The sequence below is a fragment of the Arachis duranensis genome, chromosome 9 (genome assembly GCF_000817695.3).
Source record: "Arachis duranensis cultivar V14167 chromosome 9, aradu.V14167.gnm2.J7QH, whole genome shotgun sequence".
Classification (NCBI taxonomy): Eukaryota; Viridiplantae; Streptophyta; class Magnoliopsida; order Fabales; family Fabaceae; genus Arachis; species Arachis duranensis.
This window is the reverse complement of record NC_029780.3, coordinates 37,223,076-37,229,663: the sequence shown is the minus strand read 5'-3', so window position 1 is coordinate 37,229,663 and position 6,588 is coordinate 37,223,076. Positions and strand designations below refer to the sequence as shown.

Genomic DNA, 6,588 nt, shown 5'->3' with positions numbered 1-6,588 from the left:
TAAGAGGGCGACTCTTTAAGATAAGCTTTCAGCCAACACTCCCGAACCAGTTGGTTCAAGGTGCTAGGTGTTAAGGCACCCCTAAGGACTTACTCCCTCAAGTCTCTTTCCCCCATATATACACATCACAGGCACATGGTTTGTTATTTTTTCTTTCTTGAGACCTTGGTGTCTAGCACCTCTTTGGGTTGCTAAGTGCTCTGTAGCAAAGGTTGCTCTTGATAGTGGATTTTCAGCTGGTAATCCCAAATTAGTTAATCCAAGTTACCAGGTGATGAGGCACCCCTAAGAGCTTATTCATCCAAGCATATCCTTTGCACAAGAACACCACAGACACATGCCTCAATATTCAAACCCTTGGTACCTAGCATTATTTCTCATTGTTTTTCTTTCTTTTTCACTTTTATTGCTCTTTTCTCTTTTCTTATTGGGATTTCATTATTTGGTTAGTCTCATAGGATGTGTTTCAAGCATAGGATTTAGGATAGATAGTTGCCTTCCTACCTTGTTGGTGAACCAACTTAGCTAATTAATCACCCTACCATAAACATTCAAAATTCACTTCACAAGATAACTCCACTCATGTTCTTTTCATAACATTTTCTTTTTGATTGATTTAAAGGACAAGCATACAAGTAAGAAAGGTGAAAATGCAGAAGGGACATTAGACTAGTAAACATAAACCTAAGCAATGGAAACTCTAAAGGAAGAATTAAAAATCCTAAGCTACCATGGAAGCATGTTCTATTTCATACATGATTTTTCTTATTTAAAGCTTTGAAAAAGATAAAACAAAGAGGGAACTCTACCACCTTTTACTCATGGGGATGCCTATGTTCTTCTGCTTCCTTGTCTTCTTTATGTCCACTTGTGCTTCCTTTCATCCAATTTATTCTGGCTATTTTCCAATCTTCCAATGCCTTCCTCATTGATTCATGACTCTTTTCGGCCCTTTCTCGTTCCACTCGTGCTAATTCATCCTTTGAGCTTGGACATGTAGTTGTTGTTCTTGTCCCTCCATATAGCTACTTGCCATATACTCAATGGCTTCCTTGATGTGAAATAGATTTATATTGGTTGGATCAAATTGTACTTCTTGCTGGTACCCTGTTTGTTGGGGTTCTTCTTGGTGAGGTTCTTCTTGGTGGGGCTCTTCTTGTGCAGTTCTTTTCCTTATCTGAGGCCTCCTTTGCTGTTGAGCGGGTGTCACATAGTTTATGCGTTGGAGCGTGACTAATCTCCCAGGATTTACCCATTGTGGATTGTTGTCTTCGAATACCACCTTGGCTTTCATGCATAATCTCAGGATGGTGCTGAGGTACTAAAGTCTAGCACCCGGATCATTCTTCTCGGCTGAATCCTGGATCCCTTCAGCTATAATTTCATACACATTGATGCTTCCACCCTTTACTAAGTAATGTACCATGGTAGCTCAAGCAATATTGACCTCAGAATTGTTTGCAGCTGGAAGGATAGACATCCTTACGAGCTCAAACCATCCCTTGGCTTCCGGGATGAGGTCTCCTCTCCTAATGAACCGCGGCCTCTTGTCTGAGTACCTTTCCCAATCAGACCCTATAACACACATATCATTCACGATTTCTTCAAGTTCATCTTCGTCTGGGGCATTGCTTATTCTTACTTGATAACTGAGTTCATTGAAATGTGGCGATTTCAGCTGAAGAGTCTTTGTTATAGCATTGGGGCTGAAGTTCACCTCTGTTCCTCTTACGTAACTTTTGAAGGTGGGGGCCCTAGTACTGTCTTCTCTGGCCGCATTTGCATAGAACTCCTTGATGAGGTTTGCATTTATCTTTGTCTCTGGATTGGTGAGCTTTTGCCAACCCCTCTGTGCAATCTTCTCTTTGATCTTTGGGCACTCATCCTCGTTGAACTGGAATGTTAATTCTGCCAAGATTTTCTTATTTTTGATCCGTTCATATTGGAGCTCATGGAAGGCGGTCTTGAATCTCCCGGCATCGGAAGGAGGTTGCTCCATAGGCTCATTCCCTCTTCTCCTTTTAGAGCTAGATGAAGCCATGAGTGATGGTTGGTATGTTTACAGCTCACAAGATGTGGCTAGGAGGGTGTGTATGGAACTTTTTGGTGGAAGATGAAGTGTGTGTGTTCGAGAGAAGAAAGGAAGATGAATGAGAATAGCAAGTGTGTACGGAGAGGTTGTAGAATGGGGATCATTTATATAGAGGGATGATGGGTGTTTGAAAGGTGTAGATTGATAGTGTTATTTTAATGACGGACGGTTGGGGTTTGCCATTGGATGAGCACAAGGATCACCCCTTTTATGAGGGTCTTGGTTCGGTCTCCAAGGCTATCCAACTCCCAATGTTGCATGGCAACACTTCCAAAGATACTCCCCTTGAAGACAAGTGTGTAGTCTCTTTGGTATAGTGGCCGAATCTCCCTTCTTTGATTGTCCTATCAAGTACCATTAATACCCTTCTTGATTTCCTATACAAGACAAAAGGAATGCAAAATGGTTAATTGAATTTTTGGTTAGAAGAATTAAAGTGTGAAATAGCTACTATTAAAATCTTTTTCTTTTGTTTTTTAAATAACTAAATGCTTTTCATGAATATAAATCAATCGACCACTCAATTTCCCATGCATGCAATCGTTAGTAACACCAAACTTGTTTGTGATCATATGGTATAACAAGATTCAAAAAGAATCTCATACCATTGAGTGTGTTCAAACCCTCTTGGTGTTCCTTGAACACCAAACTTATCATGTACTATATGCTACATGTAGGGATTCTTATATTGCTTGTCGAGGTTGATTTATAATCCATGAACTTTGCTTTATTACTACTATTAGAGATTAAAGAGAGAGGGTATAGAACATGGGTTGCCTCCATGAAGCGCTTCTTTAGCGTCATTAGCTTGACGTTTGGCCTTTGTTACGGTGGTTGATAGTGCTTCAAATCTTTTCCCCTTGCAGTGAACCTGTTTCCATTGGCTTTGTTAAGAAGTTCCACATGTTCTAAGGACAAGATTTTGTTGATGGTGTATACTGGAGGTAGCTAAGATGGAATGGTGGGGAGATGAGGTGGTATAGATGGAAAGTAGTCAGAGACCACTTCATCTCCTGAAGAGAAATCTTCTGTAGGAATTTTCTTGTTTTTTCATCCCCTTGGGGCTTTTTTCTTGTGTCCTTTGATGTCACTTTGCTACTTGTGGTTTTCCCTTTGAGGAAAGTTTTTGTTGCTTGTCTCATATGACTCTGGTGGGTCTGGTTCCTTTTGGGTTACACTTGGCTGTTGCTCCTTCTGATCACATTGGTTGTTAACCATAGGAGTTCTCAGGTGTGGTGCTTGTGCTCCCTTGTTTGGCTCTTCCATCAGCTCTTTCTTGTGCTTTTTCTCTGGCTCTTTGCTATCATGATCTGCTTCTTGTGAGGGTTTGAAAACATTGAAGGTGAGCTGCTCATCATGTATTCTCAATACTAGCTCTTCTCGCTCCACATCTATAAGTGCTCTGGCTGTGGCTAAGAATGGCCTTCCCAGAATGATGGGGTGACTGAGATTCTCTTCTATTTTTAGGATAACAACGTATATGGGAAGGAAGTAGTTCCCAACCTTCACTAACACATTCTCAACCACTCCTATTGCCTGTTTTTGGGTTTTATCAGCCAGTTTGATGATTACGTCTGTGGGTGTTAGCTCATTGATTTGAAGCTTTTTCATGAGGGATAGAGGCATTAGGTTGATACTTGCTCCCATATCACAGAACCCTTTATCAATCATTGTCTCTCCTATAGCACAGGGAATGTGGAAACTCCCTGGATCCTTCTTCTTTGTAGGTGGCTTTGTTTGAATGAGGGCACTACATTCCCTGTTCATCTTTATTGTTTGTCCACCTTTCAATGAACTCTTTTTGGCTAGAAGTCCCTCTATGTATTTGATATAGGAGGGCATTTGCTGAAGGGCTTTAATGAATGTTATATTTACATCAAGAGATGCAAACATGTCGAGGAACCTTGAATACATTCTCCTTGCTACACCACCCTTGAGCCTTTGGGGGAAGGGTGCATATGGGTTCAGGATCTCCCTTTTCTTTAAATCCTCCCTGTGTGTGGGTTGGGGTGCATGGCTTCTTTCTTCATATTTTCCTTTGGACTGTCTTGGAGATGTTCTGCTTGTGTGTCTACTTCCTCCACACTCCTCTCATCACTTGTGGTGATCATCTTGTATTCTTCCCACCTTACTTTCTTTTCTTCTCCTCTTGGATTCTTCTCTGTGTCACTGGAAAAACCATCAGTGAATTTGGGAAACTGTTGAGATAGATACCCTACTTGGGACTCCAGTCTCTTGATGGTTTCCCATTGGTTCTTGATATTAGCTCGCACTTCATCCTTAAACACCTTGTTGTCTTGGACTTCTCTATATATGTCTTCAAGTAGAGTCTCAATCTTGGAAAGTCTATCTTCAGTTGGTGATAGTGGGTTGAGATTGGGTGGTTGAGAAGGGTGGTTAGGTGGGTGTTGATAAAATCTCTATGAGGTATGTTGGTGAGTTGTATTATTGTTGGGATTGTGGTTGTATCATCTCTGGTCTTGGCCTTGGTCTTGCTAATTTCCCCACCCAAAGTTAGGTGATTTCTCCATCCAGAGTTATAAGTTTTGGAGTACGGATCATGGATTTGTCTAGGTGAGTTTCCAACATAATTGACTTGTTCCCAGACACCTTCTTCTCATATATTCACTCCTTCTTGAGCTGGTGATGAAATGATGACTGCTGCAACTTGGTTTTCCTCCACCTTCTTGGTAAGATCTGCTAGCTACTTGGTGATCATCTTATTTTGAGCCAGCAATGCATCCATGTGGTTCAACTCCATTACTCCTCGAGTGTTGCTTCTTTCAGAAGCATAGAAGTAGTCATTCTCAGCTACCGTCTCAATGACATCTATGGCTTCTTCAATGGTTTTCTTCTTATTTAGAGAACCCCCTGATGAATGGTCTACAGCCTTCTTGGACTTATAAGAAAGGCCTTCATAGAAAATGTGAAGTTGAACCCATTCATTGAACATGTCTGGTGGGAATCTTCTTGTTAAGTCCTTGAATCTCTCCCATGCCTCATATAGAGTCTCACCATCTTGTTGCCTAAAAGTGTGCACCTCAGCTCTCAGCCTGTTAATTCTCTGAGGATGGTAGAATCTTGCCAAAAATTTGTTCACCACATCTTCCCAATTTGTTAAGCTCTCCTTCGGAAAGGACTCCAGCCACTTGGATGCTTTGTTCCTGAGTGAAAAAGGGAACAAAAGCAGCCTATAGACATCCGGATGGACTCCATTAGACTTCACAGTGTCACATATTCTCAGGAAGGTGGTTAGATGTTGATTGGGGTCTTCTTGGGCACTTCCTCCAAATGAGCAGTTGTTCTGAACAAGGGTGATGAGCTGGGGTTTTAATTCAAAGTTGTTGGCATGTATGGTGGGCTTTTGGATGCTACTTCCACAGTTTCCTGAGTTTGGATTGATGTAAGAGCCTAGAACTCTCCTCTCTTGCCCAGCATGATTTGCAGGGACTTCTCTGGCATGGTTGTGAGCTTCTCCTTCATGGTTGTTTTCTAAGTTTTCCTCTATGTTTGATTCAAGGTACTCTTCCTCTTCCTCAGCACCAACAACTTTTTTCCCTCTTGCTTTCCTCCTAGATCTATGGAGGGTCCTCTCAATTTCTGAATTAAAAGAAGTTGAAGCTCTGCCTCTTCTCCCTGTCATACAACTAACAGAGCATACAGCAAGAGATAAAATAAAGTGATTATTCTTGTTAGAGTGATTGTTAGTATGAGTGGTGCAATTTATCAAACAGTTAGTGGGTTAGTGAGCAGAATTGTAAGTAAATTCAAAGAAAAAGAAGATAACGAGGGGATGGGGGTGAGGAAGAAACTAAATAAACTGAAGGTAAATGACTGAATAAAATAAATAAACAAAAGAAAAATGCTCAATCTAGTGAACTTCCAACTTAATCATTGTTGATACAAAATCAATCCCCGGCAATGGCGCCATAAACTTGATGCATGAGAACTTGTCTCTCAACAAATTTCCCTTTGGCAAGTATACCGAATTGTCGTCAAGTAAAAACTCACAATAGAGTGAGGTCGAATCCCACATGGATTGATTGGTCAAGCAACTTTAGTTGGAAGAATATGCTAGTTGAGCTAAACAGAGTGTAAGTTGATGTTGCAGGAAATTAAATGGTGGGAAAGTAAATTGCAAAAAATAAAGTGCAGAATCTTAAATGGGGAAATGGGGAGATGAACATGGAAATAAATGGCAGAAAGTAAAGAGAATGGGTGAGATCAGAAATGGGGAATTCATTGGGCTCAGGAGATGTTGTATTCTCCGGATCAAATTCATTTTCATCTCTTCCTCAATCAAAGCATCTATTGATCTCCTTGGCAAACTTAAGTGACTGGGTTCCAATTCCTTGGCAACCCAATCTCTCTAAGCTTGAACAATTGCCCAATTCCTTGATTTAATTGCTCATGGGAAGAGATGAAGTGTGGTAACTGATTATACCACATGTATTTTCAAATCAAAGTGTTGGGAGGATTACATGTCACTATATCCG

General features: G+C 40.9%; 1 non-coding gene across 1 annotated transcript; it reads left to right on the top strand.

The window, feature by feature from the left end:
- The first annotated feature begins 5,043 nt into the window (after positions 1-5,043).
- Positions 5,044-5,147, top strand: LOC127742197 (small nucleolar RNA R71). Its single transcript, XR_008003384.1, has one exon. It is a non-coding gene; the product is annotated as a small nucleolar RNA R71 (small nucleolar RNA).
- Positions 5,148-6,588: the final 1,441 nt, after the last annotated feature.